Raw genomic sequence first — 23,163 nt, forward strand, 5'->3', positions numbered from 1 at the left:
ATCTCTAAAATTCTAGAATCCGAATTCCAAAGATCTAAAATTAAAAATCCAAAAATAACAAATCCATAATAAAAAAAATCAAAAATCAAAATCAAAAAAAAAAAATTAAAAAATGGTTCTCAAATGGGGATCAACACTAGGGTAGGAGCCTACCTGTTGGTCTCAAATGTTCCTATCTCACGCCTCCACGAAGATCATATGACGACATTTTTAGATCGGGCGTGAACTGGAAACACACACCTGGTCTTGGCTCCGAGAACGGGTGTCGAAAGTGGCTAAGTGAGGGGGTGCGAGCGAGTCAGAGCGCTATATCTCTCCCGGGGAAGGCCTCCCGGGTCATGGAGGCCTTGCCAACCCGCTGTCTCCCGGGCAAAGGAGATACACCCAGACAATGGAGCTAAGGTCAAGACGAATACTACGAATGCGATCACCCGAGGAGGGTCCCCGAACTGGAGCTGGTCCTGGAACGGGCGTAAGAGCGAGCGGCCAGCGGCTGGAGGGCGATTTGCAAGAGCGGGCCACCAGCCGGGTTCAACCCGAAGAGCTACCGCCACACGGAAACAGCAGCCATCGACATCACCAACGAAACGCTGCGCCTACGAGGCGTGTTGCGACTGTCAGACGACAGTCGTCCACACTTGTGGGTACTACTAGGCGACGGATCATGTGGACACACGAAATGAACGAATTCGTGATCCGCGCCTATTACATCTGCACTGCTTTGGAGACGGACATGAGCGGTCGCCCTCGAATACTCGCAATGTTCGAGGAAGCGTATCCAGAGTTCGTCGGGAGGCTTGACCAAAACGCTATGAACGCGAGGCGTAGAGCGATTGTACGCAACAATATGCTCTCCCAAACGCAAGTCGACGAGATCAAGCAGCAGGTGCAGAGAGAACTAAGCTCCAGAACAAGCAGAGCAAGCGATGTGTCGAGACGAAGTTCAGTACGGCTGAGCAATTCATTCGCGAGTGGGGCACGCGAATCAGCACCAGTGGAGGCCACAGTACAACAACCCTCTGAGCCGGAAGATCCACAGCCAGATCAACAACTACTACGCGATCTGGTCTTCCATTACGACGAGGCGATCTCACAGTTCCGCGACACGGACCCTTTGTCGCGCCCCAGGATCCCGAAGTTGCAGCATTCCCGCAGGCTGACAAGTGCAGTAAAGCTCATGAACGAGCACGTTCTTCCGTTGCACTTGGTTGATGCTGAGAACATGGAGGAGCTGCAACTGAAAGTTTACTGTGCTGCTGTGGCGACCGCCAAAAGTTTAGGATACCGTATTAGGCCAAGAGGCGGACTGCTCCAACATCTCCGTGAAAGGCGTGAGCCTCCATGGCGAAGGAGATTGGAGCAACGGATCCTAAACAAGCGCGCCGCAATTGGAAGACTGATGGCGTACAAAAGAGGCAGCAGATCGGTGAAATTATGTCGCCAAGTTGCTGTGATCGTGCGGCCTACTGAACTTCGCCAGCTGGGAGCTCACCAGCTGACGGAAAAACTCGACACACTGGTACAGCAATTGAGCGTCCTTACAAAACGGCTGAAACGTTACTCTGACTCTGCAAAGCGCCAGGAACAAAATCGGATGTTCAGAGATAACGAGAAAGCGTTTTACGACCACATTAGCGACGAGAAGCCCGACTACCGCGAAGGTTTGCCAGATATTAGCGATGTGACGAACTTCTGGGCTGGTATTTGGGAGACCCCAGTAGAACATCGCGACGGGCAAATGTGGTTAAGACGGGAGGAGGAGAGTTGTGGTGAAATTGGAGAGATGCCAGCTATCATCGTCGGAGAGAACGATGTCCGCGAAGCCTCGCGGTACCTGAGGAACTGGGCAGCACCGGGCCCCGATGGTGTCCAGAACTTTTGGCACAAGAAGCTGACCGTCGCACATCCAAAGATAGCTGAGTGCTTCAACAAGGTGCTACGTGACCCACACAACCTTCCTGAATTCGCCACCCGTGGCGTCACCTTCCTCCTCCCGAAAGACAGCAACACATTGAACCCATCAAAGTACAGACCGATAACGTGCCTATAGAGTCTGTACAAAATACTGAGCAGCATAATTACCGCCAAAGTTTCTGCTCACTGCGAACAGCATCACATCATCGCAGAAGAGCAGAAAGGATGCAGGAAAAATACGCATGGCTGCAAAGACCAGGCCATCATCGACGCAGCCATAGTCGGCCAGGCGGTATATAACCAGCGGAACCTAAGTATGGCCTACATCGATTACAGGAAGGCTTATGACTCCATACCTCACTCGTTTCTCGTCCGAGTATTGGAGCTCTACAAAATTGATCCCGTCGTCGTTAGGTTCCTGCAGCATGCGATGAGGCAGTGGAGTACGTCTCTGCACCTCAGTGATGGGGAAAATGTGTTGCAGTCTAGAACGCTGCAGATAAAGAGGGGGATATTCCAAGGCGACTCTTTCAGCCCGCTTTGGTTTTGTCTGGCACTGAACCCCCTCAGTAGGACGCTCAATAGAAACGGTCATGGCTATAAAATAAGGTATGGCGACGGCGCCCACGAAGAAGTGACCCATACCTTCTACATGGATGATCTCAAGGTCTACGCTGATTCACGTCAGCGTCTAGGTATAGCTATCCGGGTTGTCGAAGACATAAGCAGGGACATCTGCATGGAGTTCGGCCTTGACAAGTGCCGCTGTGTCCATATGCTGAAAGGGCAGCTTACCGAATCCGGAGGTTACGAGGTCTATGACGGCGAGTTCATAAGAGACATGGTTCGTGGCGAATCCTATAAATATCTTGGATTCCGACAGCTCACCGGGATTCGCCACTCCGACATCAAGACGGAGCTGCGAGACAAGTTCTTGAGTCGAGTGAACTGTGTCCTGAGGACTTTCCTCAACGCGGGGAACAAGGTACGCGCGATCAACACATTCGCGGTTCCCCTGCTGACCTTCAGTTTTGGTGTAGTCAAATGGAGCAAAACTGACCTAGAGGACCTTGAGAGGAGGATGAGGAAAGCATTTAAAGAGGCCGGAATGCACCATCCTCAATCGGCACTGGAGAGAGTTTCACTGCCACGCAAAGAAGGGGGACTTGGAATAGTCGACATATCTGCACTGTGTGTTGCCCAGGTACGACAACTGCGCGAGTACTTCGCAGAACGCGCCAACCAAAACGCGCTATACCGGGCTGTCTGCGCCGCCGACAGAGGATACAGCGCTCTGCACTTGGCGCAAGCGGAGTACCAACTCAACTGCAATCTGCAGACAGTGGAGGAGAAGATTGCAGCTTGGAAGCAGAAGGCAGTGCATGGTGCCCACCCCCATCAACTGGATCGGCCACACGTCGACAAGGCCGCATCTAATCTGTGGCTAACGCGTGGTGAACTCTCTTCAGTAGTAGAAGCCGACATGATAGCCATCCAGGACAGGATAATGCCGACGAGAAACTGCAGGCGGTACGTCTGGCATCAAGACGTTGATGACATTTGCCGGATGTGCCATCAACCAGGTGAAAACATAGAGCACATTATGGGAGGCTGTCCCGTTTTGGCCAACGCAGCCTACACCGAGCGCCACAACAACGTGGCCCGTATTGTTCATCGACAACTGGCGCTCCAATGTGCTCTACTGGAAGACAACGTACCAAACTACCGGTACCTGCCTGCACCTGTCCTGGAAAATGACCGTTTCAAGCTGTACTGGGATCGCACTGTTCTGACCGACCTCTCGATCCACCACAACCGGCCAGATATAATGGTTTACGACAAGAGCGACCGCAAAGTCACCATCATCGATGTCGCTATTCCACTGAACCAGAATCTGGAGGAGACCCACGGTCGCAAAATCTGCAAGTACCGACCATTGGCCGTGGAGCTCAAGGAACTGTGGGGGCTAAGGGAAGTCCCAAGAATTGTTCCAGTCGTTCTCTCTGGAACTGGAATTGTCCCGAAGACACTTCTGGAAGCGCTAAAGGTGTTGAATATGGAGAAGGAATTGGCCGGCATCCAAAAGTCGGTCATCCTTAGCACCTGCGCGATTGTCCGACAATTTCTCGGTCAGGACTGAAACAGCACGAGCATGCAGATACGTGCATTCCGCAGAGCCTAGTCCCCCTTTGGCATTCAGAAGCCCGGGGGCAGGTGAAAATTCTGGCTAGGTTCGCCTAGTTAAGAAGTGAGATAAGTCTGCCAAAAAAAAAAACAAAGTCCATTATCTTAATACCAAAAAGTTTATTCAAAAATAAAGAATCCAAAATTATCAAATCCTTAAAAGTTTCCAATACATCTAAAATTCAAAAATCTGAAACCATGAAATTTAAAATTCTAAAAATCTAGAATAAAAATAAGATATAAAGACCATGTTATCCACTTTTCATTTCATGTGCCTGGAATGAACGATTCGATCTTTTTTTCGATCAGTACAAAAACAAAGAAAAAAAGAAAAAAAGAGAAAGAGAAAGAGAAAGAGAAAGAGAAAGAGAAAGAGAAAGAGAAAGAGAAAGAGAAAGAGAAAGAGAAAGAGAAAAAGAAGGAATAGTTACATTCTAAAAATTACTTCAAAATCCGAAGTCGCACTTTGCTCCTCTAATTTTTGTCGAGTGTATTCAACGTCATTCATGATGATGAATGTATATTATCTATTGAGCGCTTTTGCGTTTCAATTCACGACATTGAAGCAAAGCACAAATTTAGCAAATTAAGCCAACAATTTATGTTAACTTTCTATTTCAAAATCATTCATATACGCTGTCCAATGTGACATCACATCATCCCTTTACCTACTATTCACCCCCTCAGGCTCTTACGAAACCATATAGATGAATAATTATCTGACGAGTGTTGCGGCTGCTGCTGCTTTTACTACTGCAGCTACTATTAGTTATTCTTCTAATAGCCTGCCGCAGTCACAGTAGTGTTCAACACTTCGCTGTCCGTTTATGTGTCATTCCTAAAAATGCTCAATTAGTCTTCGGCATATCTGCCCATGGTTAGGTCAGCCTTTTTATTCCAATGTTCGAACCCAGCGCCAGGCACTCTTCGCTCCGTTCCTCTCGTTGTCGTCGTAGTCGTTATTCATCGAAATTCCTCCGCTGGCTTGTCAGATGTTTGCAAGGCCGCGCTCGGTTATGCCTTACGGTCCGTAATTATTTTGCCTACATGAACAACGTGAGCTGCTGCTATCTCTGCTGGTCCGTGTCGCTTTGGGTTCGCATATCGCATCGGCGAGAAGTCGTAAGGTACACCACGTTCCGCTTCATCATCATCATCATCATCATCGGTCCATCGATTCAACACTGCGCTGCCAAAGCCTATGCTTAGGACGACGACGTCGCGAGAATGAAGGGTTGCCTGCCTGCACTCACTCAGATGGTGCAGAGTGGGGGTGGGGGTGTTGTGGGCTATGGTAGCGCGATACCAACCAACGACAAGCATGGTCTTTAGCATTATATCTCCGAGTCCTATAGACAGTCTCTTCCTTTGGTTTGAACGCTTTGTGTGCTCTGTGCCGTCGATTCATTCGCCCTCTTTGCTACGTACTATTATAGTGTAATGATGATGATTTCCTTCTGATGATTTTTCCCTTCATTCCAGCATCAACAAGAGCAACAACAACGCAGCGCACTCTATGGGTGCGCTCCGTAGACTTTAACCGCGCTTGGCGCGGGGGCTTAATTTACGTTGGCTTTGGTTCGAGCGTGACTTTTGTGACGATTTGTGGCTCGTCGTCCTAATTTATATTATTGACTGATTTCTCCTCTTATTTTGTACCTCCGTTCATTCGCATGGTACGGTACGGAGGACGACTGGCCCTGTCGTTCGGTTATAATCATTCTTTTCTGGGGCTGCAGCAGCCCCTTCATCGGGTTACGAGGCGAAACTAGTGATCACTAGTGGCCTAATTTTCCCCACGCGGAGTGGGAAGATGCAATGGAGCAAATTGTAACCATAAATCAACACAGTTGGAATCGCTCTGTGATGGCTCACTTCGGAGATTCCACTGGTGCTGCTGCATAAAAGTTTTATGGCGGGGAGAAGGGATTTCCGGGGAATGCTCGTTGCCTGATTTTTACCCGAATTATTCCAATTGTATATTTTCTGGTTCGTCTATAATTTATAGTAATTTATGAATTTCACTTGGAGTCCTCAACGCTTATCATCAATCGACCTTTGACAAAAAAAATCATTTGTACTAAAGTATGTTCGATTTTTGTAAATGTTGTAAAATCTGTAATTACCCAAAATTTTGGCACTTTCTATGTAAACACGAAACCGGAATTTCCCAACAGATCGCTTCAACTACATATTTTCAAATTGATGTGTGTATGTGTAATAGACAGAAATATCTGAATAAAAAAGGGTCTGATTTTTTCTCCAAAATGAATAAATATACGAGGTATGTAAAAAACCAGACCATTTTTTTTTCCTGGTAGAATTCAAAAGCGTTTGTTATAAAAAAAGACGAAAAGACTGGGTAATGTCGGGGACATAACCGGAGTGACGTAGGACTATACAAAGGGGACAGCTTATGTTAAATATATATTTTAAATATATTGTTTTATTTTCTTCTCCTATGTGAATACCTAACTATCTACCAGAAAAATGGATTAGTTTACTGTTTACTCTTTATGAATATGTTTTTTTTTTTTTTTTTTTTTTTATCTTCGCTTATTTTTCGTCGGCCTATTTCCGCCACTTTAGTGCCAATCACCGACATCAGGGAGGCGACTCCACCTGTTCCTACCTATCAGACTCAACAACTCATGAGCCGGGCCAACTTCTTTTACTTCCGCTCCGAAGGAAGACGTAACCAGAGATTTTTCGCCTCAGAAAATCCCAACGACGCCAGCTGGGATTGAACCCAGGCCGATCGGATTGTGAGGCTGTTACGCTAACCATACAACCACTGGCGCCGTCAGCTGTGAATATGTTGATGGTTCTGAAAAGAACCTTTGGTGTTGTGTTTTTTTTATCACTCGATATTCCCATCTTGTTCGGTTAAACCTTCCTGTTTAGCTATTGCGTTTGCCGCTCGCCACAGCTTTCACAGTTGGAAAATTTCTTCCCATCCAGCTTGTGACATGTTGTTCAGTAAATTACATTTAATGCGACGTGCCGGAGAAACACTTTGCCACTCACTGAAATTAATTGTTGCCTTGATGAGCGCCGAACCGAAGCTGCTCTGTTCTTGATGCGGGTTTTCTGATTGTCGTGAGCAGCTTTGCAAGCCAACTCGAGCACTCCGACGGCCGAAACTCTATAATCGCTGTTAGGTATACTGGTGCTCCGGCACCAATCCGTTCGGCCTAGTTACGCTTGCGGAGCAATCAGTGAATGCGACCAACAGGGAACTGGAGACCTGCACGGTTCGAGTGAGACTTTTCCTTTCCCTTAACTTGTCCTCCTTTGTTACGTCCACGATGCCGATGCCGTACAACCACACGGGTTTACGGTTTGAAAGAAAATAAGATATTTTTTGGGGTCCGCGTGTTTTATACTCTAGCGGTACACACTCACAGGATAGAGACAAATCGGCAGACTCAGCCAGAGGGGCGAGTCCAACGAGACGAACGAATGAGCGTTAAAAGGCAGCGATGGCAAAAAAATACATTCATTACGATTCGTTCGCTCGTTGGATTCACATGCAGGCTAAAAAGGGTCCTTTTCAGGGTCACAACATTATCTTCAATCTAAAGAGTTTATTTTTTTGTTATCACTCGATATCCCCATCTTGTTCGGCTAAACCTTTCTGTTTAGCGATTGCATTTGCCACTCGCCACAGCTTTCACAGTTGGAAAATTTCTTCCCAACCAGCTTGTGACATATTTTACAGTAAATTACATTTACTGGCACGTCGCATTACCACCACTCAGTATCGGATTGGAGGTAATTTTAACCTGTAATTGAACATTTGCGATGACAGTGGTACAGTGTCGACTTTCAATGTGGGGTCATAATTTGGACCCCGAACTCTATGTTTACAAAAATGTCCAACTAAATATGTCGCATTACAGGTCCGTCCAATTAGCTAAATGTCGAGATAAGTGTAAATTACTGTACTTTCAATCTAGAAACAATTTAAGAATTGGTGAAAATCAGTAAGCTCAGAACAACTGCCAAATTCACATACTCATCATATCCTGGCAAACATGAAAAAATCAATTTGTGTTTTATTGTTATTTTGGATATTGTTTTAGAAAGCATTGAACTGTATTTCCTAAACTCTTTTTTGGAAGGTTTAATGGCCCTGAAAAGCGCCTTGTTTTATGGAATGGTTCCAATTTAGAAAACTTAGTACTCGTGGTTTTGAAAAAAAAAACCATTTCGAACGCACTCGATGCCGCCTTGTTCTGGATTTGCCGCCAAAGCAGATTGTATAAAGAACAAACTTTTTTCGCAAACGTTTTGCGATTGCGTTTGCCATTCGCCACTCGCTGCAACTGCCTGTTGTCTTGATGTCCACTGAACCGAATGTGTTCTGTTCCGAATGCGGGTTTTCTTATCGTTGCGAGCAGCTTTGCCAGCTAACTCGATCACTTCGGCGGCTGAAACTATATAACGCCGGCTAGGTGGACTGGTGCACTGGTACTAACGCGCTCGGCCTAGCTACCCTTGCGGGGAACACCAGATCAACACGGTTCGAGCAGGATTTTGCCTTTCCCTTCATTTTCCTCCTTTACCATGTCCAGACATGGCTGCTTGGGTTGGTTTGTTGATGTGTTGTGATGCGAAACGATGTGGTGTACGGTTTGAATGAGAATGATCGTTACGGCAGCGGAGCGGGGATTTTTAAGCTGACTGGCTGGCTCGAGAATTACGCATGTGTGAGACTGCGACCAATGCTTCGTTAATTTTTTTCTTTTTCCTTTCCAATCGTGCTTCATTCTATTTCGCTGCTGCTCTGGTTGCCCGTTTTTGTCGGTACGATTTGAGGAGCACAAAATGGACCAATCAAAAATGGGCACATAGTGCATTTTGACAATGCTTGATATTTCACAATTATTCAATTATTTATCTCAAGAAAAATCAAATGTTATTCGTTATGATAGATGCGTAGATATATTTCCTATCAATTGATGCAAAAACCTTTGCGATCTATTGAGAAATGCTCGAGTTATAAGCGTTCCAAATCTTGCATTTTTTTCCTACTAGTTCAGTGCCTAGATTTCCATTTCACCCCCTATATCTTCCGGTTAGACGTAGTCCTACGTCAATAGGCTTTATAATAGTTTCTTCTATGATCTATATACCTTTACATCTATCAGGTTCACCTGGGAAATATTTTTTTGAAATAGGATCACTACGTCTTCCATGAACGATTTCAAATTAGAAAACGTGTCACGTTTCTAGAAAATTATTACTACTATTTTTACTGCAAACGGATTTTGATGAGTTGCATACCAATCGAATCCGACTTTCTCTAAGATTTGTTTGATATGCTATACATTACGATTCACGAATCTTTAATTGAAGAACATAGGGATCATTCTCAGCCTCTGTAACAGAGCCGTGATCGGCGAGCATTGAACGTGGCGGCGAGCAACATTTTTCATATACAAATGCCGATAGCATCGCGCATCACCATAGTCGAGCGAAAAGCGAACAAGAAGCCCCGCAATAAATTCTGTATTTGCTGTGGCAAACCGGCTGTAGCCAGTCTGTAACCGTACGAAACGGACACATAAAATCATTCGTGTCAAAATATGCACAAAGGATACTCAGTGCAGAATTTTTACTGATGCCTAGAAGTAAAGCAGGAGAGAAATATTGGGATAAATATTAACTTAAGTGAAAACGTATAGAAAAGAACTCAGTTGCGATTCCCAATTCCCACTCGCTCCAGTCAGCGAGTAGTCTGCAGTAATTGAATCTTCTATTTCCAGCACAATTTGCAATGAAGTGCTTCTCTAATTTTTTTTCGAATCATTGATCGATCGGGAAAGAAAAACGACTGAGCGTATCGATATGAAATTTTGCTGATATATTAAGAATTCATTAGACAGAAAGCTTACCTGCTAACATGAGCACTTGCTACAATGTTTACGAAATTACAGTAGAAAAAAAGCTTTGAAATACCGATAACTAAATACGGAAGGGTGATTTTTTGACTTAATAATATTTACTTGCCATAATACAACATATATTCGAATGTAACATTTAATCGCATACAAGTTCCTTTAAAAAGTCAAAAAGTATGTGAATATATAATTCTGAATTATTGAAATGAACATACACAGGTCAGACTCGATTATATACAGTTTGGAAAAACATATTTTTGTAATATTTCAAATATGGCTTATTTCATGAAGAAATGCAACCTTTCAACGTTAAGGTTGGGTAAAAATCGTGATTTTTGAGGATTTTGCTTGAATTTTCACCAGGAATTGTTTATATCGATATTACAGTCAAATTAAGAAAGGTAGAAGTTGTGCGCCAAAGAACAAATTGTGGAGCAGTTAAAGAACTTCAGTTTAATTGATAGAAACAATCTAGTTTAATATAAATTTTTAAGATGAAATTAATTTAACTTTTAAGTGTTTCACTTCCAAAATGTTATTAAAATCCACTAGTTGTTCCACTACTATATCCTGTACTAAATCTCTCTTTCAAATGAAGGCATCAGAATCGTTCTCCGTAGCGTACTTTTTAATGTAGAGCTAGTTTGAGGCAACAGAGCCCGAAACAAAAAAAAAGTTGTATAACTCTGTTATTGTTGAAATTCGAACATCTATCACCTCCTGAGAGAATCTGGATAAATTAAAAAATTTTTCATGTGAGAAAGGTGTTTTCTGACTTTAAGGATGAATCAAAAATCAAGTTCCTCTTTAATTTTCAAAAAACGAAAAATACATGCAAAAAACACAAATAAAGAAACAATTTTTTTGACTCGATTGTATACAGGATTCGATTATATACAGTGAAAAGAAATCAGAAACTGTATATAATCGAGTCCGCGCTGTAGTACGATCACTTCTATCCAAATATTCATATTTTTTTTGTAGGTTGTATTGCTCAGAAAGAAACATAGTGTCGAAGCGTAGAAGTGAAATGATTTTATTTTTGTAAATAAAATTTTTTTGAAGCTCTATTGCTATTTATTCAATTTTCCTCTGCGGCACGTATAGCAATAAATGAAGATTTAAGGTTTGAGATCGGATTTCTCTTATTTAGATTAAACTAGCTGACCCGGCAAACCTCGGCCCGCCCAAAATTTGTTTTTTGTTATCAATACGTTCAAACATTCATGTTTTCTTACTATGAGCAAGTTTATGGGTCCAATCGCAGAACTGTTCATTGATTTATCTTCTAATCGACCCCGTTGAATTTTGTATGACAGTACACCTTAGAGAGAAGGTGGACTGTCTAACCACCGTAAAAACATTTATTGCACCCTAAAACAACCGCATGCCAAATTTGGTTCCACTTGCTTGATTAATTCTCGAGTAATGCAGAAAATTTGTGTTTCATTTGTATGGCAATCCCCCCCCTGCCCTTAGAAAGGGGGGTGGAGAGTCTAACCACCATAGAAACATTTATTGCACCCTAAAACCTCCACATGTCAAATTAGGTTCCATTTGCTTGATTAATTCTCGAGTAATGAAGACATTTGAGTTTCATTTGAATGGCAACCCCTCCACAGAGAGAGGGGAGGAAACGTTTCGTGTCCCCTAAAACATTCGCATGAAAAATTTGGCTCCATTTGCTTGATTAATTCTCAAGTAATGCAGAAATTTGTGCTTCAATTGTAATGCAGTTCCCCCCTCCCCTGACCTTAGAGAGAGGGGTGGAGAGTCTAACCACCATAGAAACATTTCTTGCATCCTAAAACCTTCACATGCCAAATTTGGTTTTATTTGCTTGATTAATTCCCGAGTAATGCAGAACTTTGTGTATGTGTTTTCTATTCTTAGAGACGGGGGGAGGGGTCTCAAACTATCACGAAAACTCTCCCCGGCCACAAAAACCCCTACATACCAATTTTCATGTTGATCGGTTCAGTAGTTTCCGAGTCCATAAGAATCAGACAGACAAACGGACAGATAGACAGTCAGAAATCCATTTATATATATATATAGATATGCAATTCGAATTTTTCAAATCATCTATATATTTCTCTATCATTCTAATTTGAGTGAAGACAAACTCACAAAATATATGGACGACGTAGATCTGACCAGCCATTCCCCCGTGATGATGAGTTATACGTACGTGGGAAAAACTCTTTTATATATAAAGATTGTAACCCTTCATATAGTAATCATACATCTTTCTCAAGCTACTTCACTCTCTCTCTGTCTCTCTCTCTCTCTCTCTCTCTCTTTCTCTCTTTCTCTCTTTCTCTCTTTCTCTCTTTCTCTCTTTCTCTCTCTCTCTCACACACTGGCTTTCTCGCTCTCTCACACTCTCGACCATTCTCTCGTTCTTTCTCTATTTCACTCTCTCTCAATCTCTTCCTCTCTTTTTCCTTTTTTCTCTTTTTCTCTTTTTCTCTCTTTCTCTTTTCCTCTTTTGACTACTTTTTGAGGACTACGTCTTACATTAAGGGTGCCAAATCATAAAACAGGTCACGTTTTCCTGAAATAAAGTTAATGTTAATAACGATTTTTGCTGTGAACGGATTTTAACGATTTGCATACTAATCGAATCGTATATTTTCTAAGATTTGTTTGATATGCTATACATTACAATCCCATAGTCTGTATATGGTATAAATTGATGAAAATTGGAAGCATTCCCATTTCCCCATACATTTGTTCTGTCCATTTGTGTGCTTTCCCGAACAGAGCTGTCAATAACGAGTAACTTATGCAGCCGCTAGAATAGAGACAGTCGGAGACGAATAAATCGTTGGATTTAAAGTCTCCGTGAATAAAGAAAAAGAAGAAGAAGAAAAATAGAATATTTGCGAAGTAAATAGGCTGTCGTTAGCGTATAAGTATTGCATCTCCTCTGAGGAAAATTCTCAGAATCTTCCTGCTCGTTTCGTGTTTATGTTTCCCCTCGAGCTGTGAACACTGGCGAATATTTCACTTGAAGTTTATCGTTGCAACTATGTGCATCTGTTAGACGCGTGTTTGATGCTTGTTGAATGGCGATGCACGGAAGATGTCTCTCGTTAAATACTCAATGCAATGCGTGCATTGATATAAAGAAACAAATTGCGACATATGACCAATTAGTGTATTGTTCTCGCAAAGGAATGGTTGCTTCTCGAAATGATTCTACAAAACCACGCAAGCCATTAAACCTTTTCAGGGTCCCCGGAGCTTTTTACTAAAAAGTATGAACTTTTGACTTATTCGCAAATGATACCCAAAATGATAAACCAACAAATATAAAAAAAAAGATTGCCTAGTCCTGTGTCCTAAGTGGTCGTGTCTCGGATACAACCCCTGAATTTTTTTCAATTTTTTTTTCTCTTTTCCTTTTTTTCTTTTTTCCTTCCTTCCTCCTTTCTCTCACTCTCTTCCTCCTCTTTCCCTCTCTCTATCTCTTTCTCTCTCTTTCGCTGTCTCTTTCTCTCTCTCTCTCGCTTTCTCTCTCTCTCTTTCTTTCGCTTTCTCTCTCTTTCTCTTTATATCTCTCTCTGCTTCTCTTCCTCTCTCTTCCTCTTTTTCTTTTCTTTTTCTTTTTTCAGTTTTTCCTCTTTTTCTCTATTTCTCTTTTTCTCTATTTCTCTATTTCTCTATTTCTCTATTTCTGTTTTCCTATTTTCTTTCTCTCTCTCGCTTTCTTTCTATCTCTTTCTCTCTCTCTCTCTGTCTCTTTCTTTCTCTGTCTCTCTCTTTTTCTCTCTCTTTCTATCTTTCTCTCTCTTTTTTTCTCTCTTTATCTCTCTCTCTCTTTCTTTCTTTCTTTCTCTCTCTTTTTTTTCTCTCTCTCTTTTTGATTTTCTCTCCCTCGCTCTATCTCTCTCGTTCCTATCTTCCTCGCCCACGCTCCTCATTCTTACTTCCTATCCTACTACGACGTTTACATAACTCAAACAAGAAATAGAAAAAATATAAATTTAAAAAAGAAATTCAAATCTTCTGCACAATACAACAATTTCGGCACAATACAACATGAAAGACTAGCTCATTTTTGAAACAGAAAGGATCTCCTAAAATTATTAAATTGTAATGTTTACCAAAGTAAATGTATAGAGAGTGGTGTCCAACACACGAGCGCATTGTTGACGTAGAACTACGATATTATTAAATTCAATTCCCTTGTTTACCAGTTCGGATTCTGCTTAACGTTGAAGCGTTCATTTGCATCTATTTGTGAACCACACCAACGCACACACACACAAACATGTAGAAGAACAAAACCAACTCTCTTGTAGTCCTCAAAAAAGGCAGTTTGAAAATTGTAAACGTATCTCTTAAAACATTGCGATTAATTGATTTGACAAACAATTATAAGAAATTGTGTCCAGGACACGACCGCACTGTTGACGTAGGATTGCGTTGCGATATTTGATGCATGATTGTGAATATATTTGTAAAAGATGCACAGCATTCGAGTTCTTGTATATTCTCTTGCTTGGATACGACAGTCTCTGCAAGTTGATTGTGTCGTCAATGACGATTTTGTCACGCTGCTCGATATCCATCAAACAATTACTGAGCAAAGCGTGCTCGAAATCGGACGTTTCTCGTGACGCAACCTATATTTTGTTTTCCAATTTGTATCTCCGATATGTTATTACTTAAGAAGCCCCCATTAACACACAATTTTGCATCCAATTCGTTGTATTCACTGTGTGAACTAGGCGTTGCGGAGCGATGATGATTTCTCGCTGGCTGGAACGAAACCAGAATGGAGACTGCAACTGAAGTTAGTTTTATACTCATCTATTTTAACATTTCTCTTCTGCTTCGCTCTTGCGCTCCAGCGCATGCTCTGCATTGAGCTTGCTTTGTGTATATTCTGAGAAAAAGATTTTGAGTGTTCGTCACTTGAGTGTGCGTCACGTGCGGAGACCACAGAAAAGATACTGGCGGTTTGACAGAACGAAAAAAAAAAGTTTCGAACGCTTTTAACTGAACCGCTATTCCATAATCTTTTTCTGTGAAATTTAATTTTTTCAGTTACATGTTTTCTTGATCGATTGTGTTGAAATTTCCAAGCCATTTGTGCATTCATTCTTTTTCGGTGGGTGAATATTACTTTCGGATAACTGAAATTCGAGTGTTTGTTGCGCTCGAGGTCATGTGCTTCCCGGAAATATGGGGTGGATGGAATTCGGGTAAACGTTAAGAAGACCAGACATCAGTTTTAAGGTTGGAAAATATCTAGCGTTACCCAGATGATTAAACTATTTTCTTGTAGGTGAACCATTTTATCTATGTAATTATTAATTTCATTTTATATTTCTGTCAGCAATTGTATAGTTTTTTATATAGAATTTTTACATGTATTAGGCTGTCAAAAAAGTCCTGCGGTATTTTTTTTACAATTAGTTACAATCATCTGTTTTAAGTCAAATATGCGCCGTTTTGTTCGATGACTTGTTCCCAACGAGATGCCAACTTCATAATACCCCTGTTATAGAAGCTCGCTTCCTTATTGGCAAAAAAACTCGGATAGCCAATTTTCACAGGCCTCTTTTGTGGCTAACTTCTGACTACCTAGCTCGTTCGCCATGGACTAAAACAGGTGGTAGTCATTTGGTGCAAGGTCCGGACTATACGGCGGATGCAAAAGAACCTCCCATCCGAGCTCCCGGAGCTTCTGGCGCGTCACCAAAGAAGTGTGTGGCCTGGCGTTGTCCTGATGGAAGACAATGCGGCCTCTGTTTATCAAAGATGGCCTCTTCTTCATGAATGCTACCTTCAAGCGGTCCAGTTGTGGGCAGTTCAGGTCCAAATTGAGCGTTTGCCCATAGGGAAGCAACTTATAATAGATTATTCTTGACAATCCCACCAAACACACAGCAGAACCTTCCTGGCCGTTAATGAGGGCTTGGCCACCGTCTGAGCCGCTTCAGCGAGCTTCGACCACGACCGTTTGCGCTTCACGTTGTCGTAAGTGACCCACTTTTCATCGCCAGTCACCATCCGCTTCAGAAACGGGTCGATTTTGTTGCGATTCAGCAGCGATTCACATGCGTCGATACGGTCAAAGATGTTTTTTTGCGTCAACGTGTGTCGAGCTTCTTTGTGAATCCAAGCTTCTTCAAATGGTTAATAATGGTTTGATGACTTATCCCCAGCTCTTGGCCGATGCTACGGCTGCTACTATGCCGGTCTTTCTCGGCTAATCCAGCGATGTTGTCGCAATTTTCGACGACAGGCCTTCCGGAGCGTGGCGCGTCTTCGACGACCTCTACACCAGAACGAAAACGTTGAAACCATCGTTGTGCGGTGGAAATGGAAACTGTATCGGGTCCATAAACTGCACAAATTTTATTGGTAGCTTGAGATGCATTTTTGCCTTTGTCATAGTAGTACTGTAAAATATGTCGGATTTTCTCTTTATTTTGCTCCATATTTGCGACACTATAACTCACGAACGACTTAACCAAACAAAACACTGTCAAGGACTATATTATAGCGCGCAAAAATACCTTTCCAAAAAGCTATAGTATGACTCGATACAATGAATACAACTAGAACTACGCGCTTACAACGACACCTCGCGGAAATACCGCAGGACTTTTTTGACAGCCTAATATATGGAGTACTTGGTATGTGGTTAGATTTCAGTTCCGAAAATAATTTGTTTGTACGGTTCTTATTGTTCATATGAGTTAATGTCGTAATTTTTCAGTTTTCAAAATTTATTTTTAGCTCATGTTTTGTCATCCCCATTTATTACATTAAATGAGCGTAAAGATAACAAAAAATGCCATGACTCTCAAATACAGGTAAACATTTGTATAATATATATGGTATGGCAATATAAGATTAATACGAGCGAACGAAACAAGAGACACGTTTCAAATACACGGCCCAGACCGAGATGGATAGAGATCTCCTTCATGCTGGAAAGTGTTTTCTAAGAGTAAAATTAGAAAACACTTTCCAAAGTCACTTTGTAATAAGATGTAATATTATCACACTTCTGTGAAACAGCATCATTAGTTATGAGGGATAGCGTAGTGAGTCTTGCATTCCAGTCGGCCTTGGTTCGATCCTCGCTGACGTCGTTTGGACTTTTTTTTTTGGGTGCAATCCCAAAAAAGAAAGCGATATCTGCTTCCATACATACAAACATTCTAAAACGTTGGGGAACAGATGACATTATTTGCCTATTTGACGCTTCAAGGCACGAAATGGTATGTTTTCTGTCGAAAATGAAATGCTTTCTGACAACGCTAGTTTTAGTCTATCTATATTTCAGAGAAAAGTTTGTTTTTTTTTCTTTATTTCTATGAAATTTATCAGTTCATTGTAATTATTTATCAAAGTTTCATAAAACGCCAGGGCTTATATTTGCAATACCTACAAATAAACGGAAGTGTTCAATTTTTCACAGTGGTCCTTTGACGGAAAAAAATGTAATCGAAATGTGTGCCTACTCGGGAGTGATTCCCGTAGGCTAGTAGTAAAAGCTACTTGTATTGTTAATGAGTGTACCACTCGAAAATACAAATTGGCATCGGAATCTAAACTATATGCTAATTAATATTAGGCAAAAGATACGATGTTCGTAAGGCACAATTTACTACAAAAAATGGAATAATAAATTTCAGAGAATTCGATTTCCGGGCAACAGCAGCCATGGTCCAGCGGTTACTCAGAGGAAAAATATCCAACGGTGAACTGGTTGAAGAAAATAGGGAAACGCGTGGTTAGAAGAAAACAATCATGGGTCGAGTGTATTGTCTCAATGTTGCAAAAGATGTGATCTCCGTTGTGATGTAGCATCACTCTAGCTAAAAATACTTTCAATTTTCTACCGCTGTTCACAATTAGACCCATCCATCGAGAAAACGCCACGAGAACCTTTTATCACATCGAATATTTTTAACCTTCGTGATATACCCAACCTCTGTCTGTGCACAGAGCACTCATTGCTAAAAGTCATTCGAAGGCATTCAACTTCCAAGCTTCCAGGAAGCTGCAGAATAACTTCCCCAGTAAACACACAGCCCAACTTTGTCCCTGAAACATCAGTCAACAACCGCCCAGCGGCGCCCTAGACAAATCAACCAACAAATCGGTCGGTCGCGTTTTTTTTTCAATCTAATTTTCCACAGAATAATATCCTAAACGCTAGATTCGGAGCAGCAACAGTGGGGCAAACACTAATTGTGCAATTTTCCAACTTCCAGCTAATTCACCGAATGGCTCCATCTCCACCACCACCCTCTTAAGACACAATCGCTCGAAGGTAAGTTGGGATTTGTGTTTTTCTCTCTCTATACTTGTTCATCTTATATTCTCAATTTGCTTATAAAGGGTGTGTCACATCAAATTGCATCACGGAAAAAACGCTGTAGAAATTTAATTTTTAGGAATTATATCTTCAGCTTTCGCTTATAATCAGAAGAGTGTATAGATCACGTTGGCCATGCTTCACTGTCAATTTTTCGTAAATTTGGAAAAATGTCGTCGAACGAAAAAGAGCGTCGTGAATTAATCCTGTGCACTCATTTCGAGAATCCGGAGTTGTCACATCGAGACATCGGTAAGATGCGATAAAACGATACTTCGAGAACCTAACCATCGACCGGAAGGTGAAGAACGGCAAAAATGGATGCTCCGTCAGTGAAAAAGATCACAAGCGCGTAGTTAAGCAGTTTAGACGTGATCCGAGAAGTTCGGTCCGGGATGTCGCCAATAAGCTGAATTTGTCAAGTTCATTCGGCCAGCGGACCAAGCAGCGGGAGGGCCGGCGTACATACAAGGTTCAGAAGGCTCCTAACCGTGACGAAAGGAAAAACATGGTGGGGAAGACGCGAGCCCGGAAGCTGTACACCGAAATGCTGACGAAGTCGCATTGCCTGGTAATGGACGACGAAACCTACGTCAAAGCGGACTTTCGTCAGCTGCCGGGCCTGTTGTTCTTCTCCGCAGAGGACAAATTCAGCGTTCCGGAGGAGATACGCAAGCATAAACTATCCAAGTTTGCCAAAAAGTACATGGTGTGGCAAGCGATCTGCTCTTGCGGAAAGCGGAGCGCCCCCTTCGTGATGACCGGCACGGTAAACGGGCAGGTTTACCTTAAGGAGTGCCTACAGAAGCGCTTACTACCACTATTGAAGCAGCACGAGGGCCCGACCATCTTCTGGCCGGATCTCGCTTCGTGCCACTATTCAAAGGACGTGTTGGAGTGGTACGAAGCCAACGGGGTCACCTTCGTGCCAAAGGAAATGAATCCGCCCAACGCGCCGGAGCTTCGCCCAATAGAAAAATATTGGGCGATTATGAAGCAGACCCTCCGGAAGAACCCAAAAGTTGTCAAATCGGAGACGGACTTCAAGAGAAAATGGATTTCTGTTCAAAAAAAACTACAACCTGACGTTGTACAGAACCTTATGGACGGGGTAAAGAGGAAGGTGCGAGCATACGGGCTTGGGCTCGAAGTGTGAATAAAAAGAAAATGCCAAAAGTTGTTTAATAGTTTTTATTTTACTGTCTAAAATTTTCAAAAGGATCGGTCTACTGGGCGAATTTCTACAGCGTTTTTTCCGTGATGCAATTTGATGTGACACACCCTTTACCATTTTATCTCCAAACGCTGGTGCTGCGCCAATATCTTCGCCCCGTTCGTTTTGCTTATATTCTGTACTGTTTTTCGTTCTACCGTCCCGCGTCCTTCGCGATTTGTAGCAGCTTGCAGGGATGCCAGATTTTTTGTTCGTGTAGATTTCTATGGATTTTTGAGTACATTTTTAAACATGCTCAATTCAAGTTTGATGCTTGGCGGAAAATTGTTGGAAAACTAAAACTTAAAAAATATATTTAAATTTGGCTTCCTTTCTACTGATATTCTTGGTAAAAAAACCATTTGCGGAATTTTAATTGACACAAAAAAATGACAATGTATGATATAATATATTATAAATAGCATTGAATTCAATATAATGAAAATTTTGGCTAAAATGGATCTCTAGCTATACCTAAATCTAGCTAAATTTCACACAGCTTGTCAAACATTAATTAGTTGAATTGGAACAAATTGTTTTTGTTGATTTCGATTAATTTTTTTGCTATAATCATTACCAGAACTAATATATCTTTCACCATTTTTAATGACCTCTGTTTTTATACCAATGCGAACAGAGTGAATAACACAAGAAAAATTTTAATCTCAGATTTTAACGACAAATAAAAAATAGTAGTTATATTTGATGACCTGGATTTCCAGGATATAATGAAGGCTTCAGGCTTCTATATAAAGCAATTCAAAGAAAAAAGAAGCATCCTCAGAAGAATAAAATACGATTTTGCTTCAACCTAGAGTATTTCTCCACTTTGAACAGATTTATATTCATTTTTGTGTTGTTTTGACCTTCGGGTGCACTTAAATGTGCTCCTGTGGCCGAAGGTTAGCGTCATAAGAAGAATAAGAGAATAAGAAGAAGGAGTGCACTATCCTGAATAAGGGTGGTCTGAAAAATGGTTTTCGAAATTTTCGAAAATCTTTTCAACCTAGACGAATTTGTCAACAATAACCGAACTCGAAAGCCTTAATTCAAAAAATACTTCATGCGCCTCAAACATCTTTTTAATCTGAAACGTTTGAAAATTTTCGTTTTTTTTTATAATGTTTTAGATGCCGAGACCAAAGAAGCCACAATCGTTCATAACTTTCAGAAAATTCTCACTCTTTCACATGACATCAATAATTCTGGGATATTTTTTATTTTTTTATTTTTCGATGCAGATTGTCTTATAATTGCATGAAACATTGATATTTACTGTTACCTCGAAAAAAAAATTTTCGTGAAAAAAGAATTTTTTCTGGGACTTCATCGTTTTTCCATCTGGAAAGCAAAATTTTTTTTAGATAACTGTGAATCTGGACATGTCATACAATTTTAAGACATTTGGCATCAAAAACAATTTTGAAAACCACGGTTTCCGGTGGTTTTTTGGGTTTAAAAAAAATCTAGTAAATGAAGTCCGATTAAGCTAATATTTTGCATAGGGTATTTTGTCATGTAAATCAACATTTCGCAGAAAATTCCGAATGAAAGATCGAGATAACTATTTTTATTGGTACCCAAACTATGTACCCGAGTGTCGATTTTTAACAATTTTTTTTTTCGAGCTGACAGTATAACACGACGTTTCATGCAATTTTAAGATATTTGGGATCAAAATATTTTTATTGAAAACATCGTTTTCTTTTTCGATTTTCAAAAAAGCTTAAACTTTGACCGCTTTGCGCCCCTCTCCCTAAAGTTCGATTGAGCTGATCTTTTGCACAGGATGTTTTTTCGAGGTGGTGAACATTTTGTATGTGGTATCGTTTTGAAATTTTAAGGTCGATTTTTCCCATGCATTCCACATATCACGTGGACAGAAAAAGCATGATTTTGGATTCTCCCCTCCCGCTCCGTGGACATTTAACTAAACTAAACGTGGACATTTTTCTTGCATTCTTCGGACCAAGGAAATAATTGTAATCTGAATTTAAAAGGCTTCGTAAAAAAATAAAGCAAATTGGCTTCATTAGAAGTCGTGTTCTTTGAGTTTTTCACTTACATTACCCAAAAATTAATTCGTATCGCTCTTCGGTTTCTTCCAAATTCCATTTGTTTTTTTCGATTTTTCCGTTGTTAAATTCCGCATCAAAACTGTAAGTGATGTTACGAACAGATTATTTTAAGATTTGGCACATGTTATCAGAATATACATTTATCATTTTAAATATCAGGATGAGTTTATTTGCATATATCATGCCGTCCGGGAACTAGCGTGTTGCGAATCTATCCTGCACGTACGCAATGAAAATCTGGACTATCCTCTCATGAGTCGGCTGAACTGTTCAACTGCCCAAAAGTTTAACGGTATTTCAAGTCCTGTTACAATTTAAAGAAAGTCTAACCATCGACAGGGAACCAGTAAATCGAAGCAAAGGCAAAGGTACCTGATCCCAAAACTCACTCGAAAGTGGTTGCTCTTTTCAAGCGGACCCCGGATTTGTCACCGTGTCTGTACACGGAGAGAATGGCACGAGCTTCGCAATCCTCAATTCAAAACACAAATGAATGTATGGTTTGAGAAATATAGAGGCACAAGTTGTATCGAACCGTAATGCGAAGTAAAATCTGGAAGCAAATGAAAGCTCAAGGATGCTCTATAATAATTTGGCCATGAAATACAGTTGCGTCGTTATGAATGATGAACCGTACTGCAAGGCCGTTGTTTCCGGAAAAAAAACTACAGAACAAAAAAGACGGGTGGGTAATGTCGGGGACATAACCGGAGTGACGTAGGACTATACAAAGGGGACAGCTTTTGTTAAATATATATTTTAAATATATTGTTTCATTTTCATCTCCTACGTGAATATCTACCTATCTACCTGAAAAATGGATTAGTTCACTGTTTACTCTTTATGAATATGTTGATGGTTCTGAAAAGAACCTTTGGTGTTGTGTTTTTGTTATCACTCGATATTCCCATCTTGTTCGGTTAAACCTTCCTGTTTAGCTATTGCGTTTGCCACTCGCCACAGCTTTCACAGTTGGAAAATTTCTTCCCATCCAGCTTGTGACATGTTGTTCAGTAAATTACATTTAATGCGACGTGCCGGAGAAACACTTTGCCACTCACTGAAACTAATTGTTGCCTTGATGAGCGCCGAACCGAAGCTGCTCTGTTCTTGATGCGGGTTTTCTGATTGTCGTGAGCAGCTTTGCAAGCCAACTTGAGCCCTCCTACGGCCGAAACTCTATAATCGCTGTTAGGTATACTGGTGCTCCGGCACCAATCCGTTCGGCCTAGTTACCCTTGCGGAGCAATCAGTGAATGCGACCAACAGGGAACTGGAGACCTGCACGGTTCGAGTGAGACTTTGCCTTTCCCTTAACTTGTCCTCCTTTGTTACGTCCACGATGCCGATGCCGTACAACCACACGGGTTTACGGTTTGAAAGAAAATAAGATATTTTTTGGGGTCCGCGTGTTTTATACTCTAGCGGTACACACTCACAGGATAGAGACAAATCGGTAGACTCAGCCAGAGGGGCGAGTCCAACGAGACGAACGAATGAGCGTTAAAAGGGAGCGAT

General features: G+C 41.5%; 1 protein-coding gene across 2 annotated transcripts in view; it reads left to right on the plus strand.

Annotated features, from left to right (window-relative positions):
• The window catches only part of LOC129770042 (uncharacterized), a 419,235-nt gene that overhangs the window by 247,103 nt on the left and 148,969 nt on the right, over positions 1-23,163 (plus strand). Inside the window, exon 4 of one of the 2 annotated variants that reach the window (XM_055772630.1) lies at positions 18,251-18,309. The exons of the other annotated variant lie outside the window; for it this stretch is intronic. The gene's annotated coding sequence lies outside the window, so the exon portion shown is untranslated. The remainder of the gene's footprint in view (positions 1-18,250; positions 18,310-23,163) is intronic. 2 annotated transcript variants of the gene reach the window in all.

Source organism: Toxorhynchites rutilus, chromosome 2 (genome assembly GCF_029784135.1).
Source record: "Toxorhynchites rutilus septentrionalis strain SRP chromosome 2, ASM2978413v1, whole genome shotgun sequence".
Classification (NCBI taxonomy): domain Eukaryota; kingdom Metazoa; phylum Arthropoda; class Insecta; order Diptera; family Culicidae; genus Toxorhynchites; species Toxorhynchites rutilus.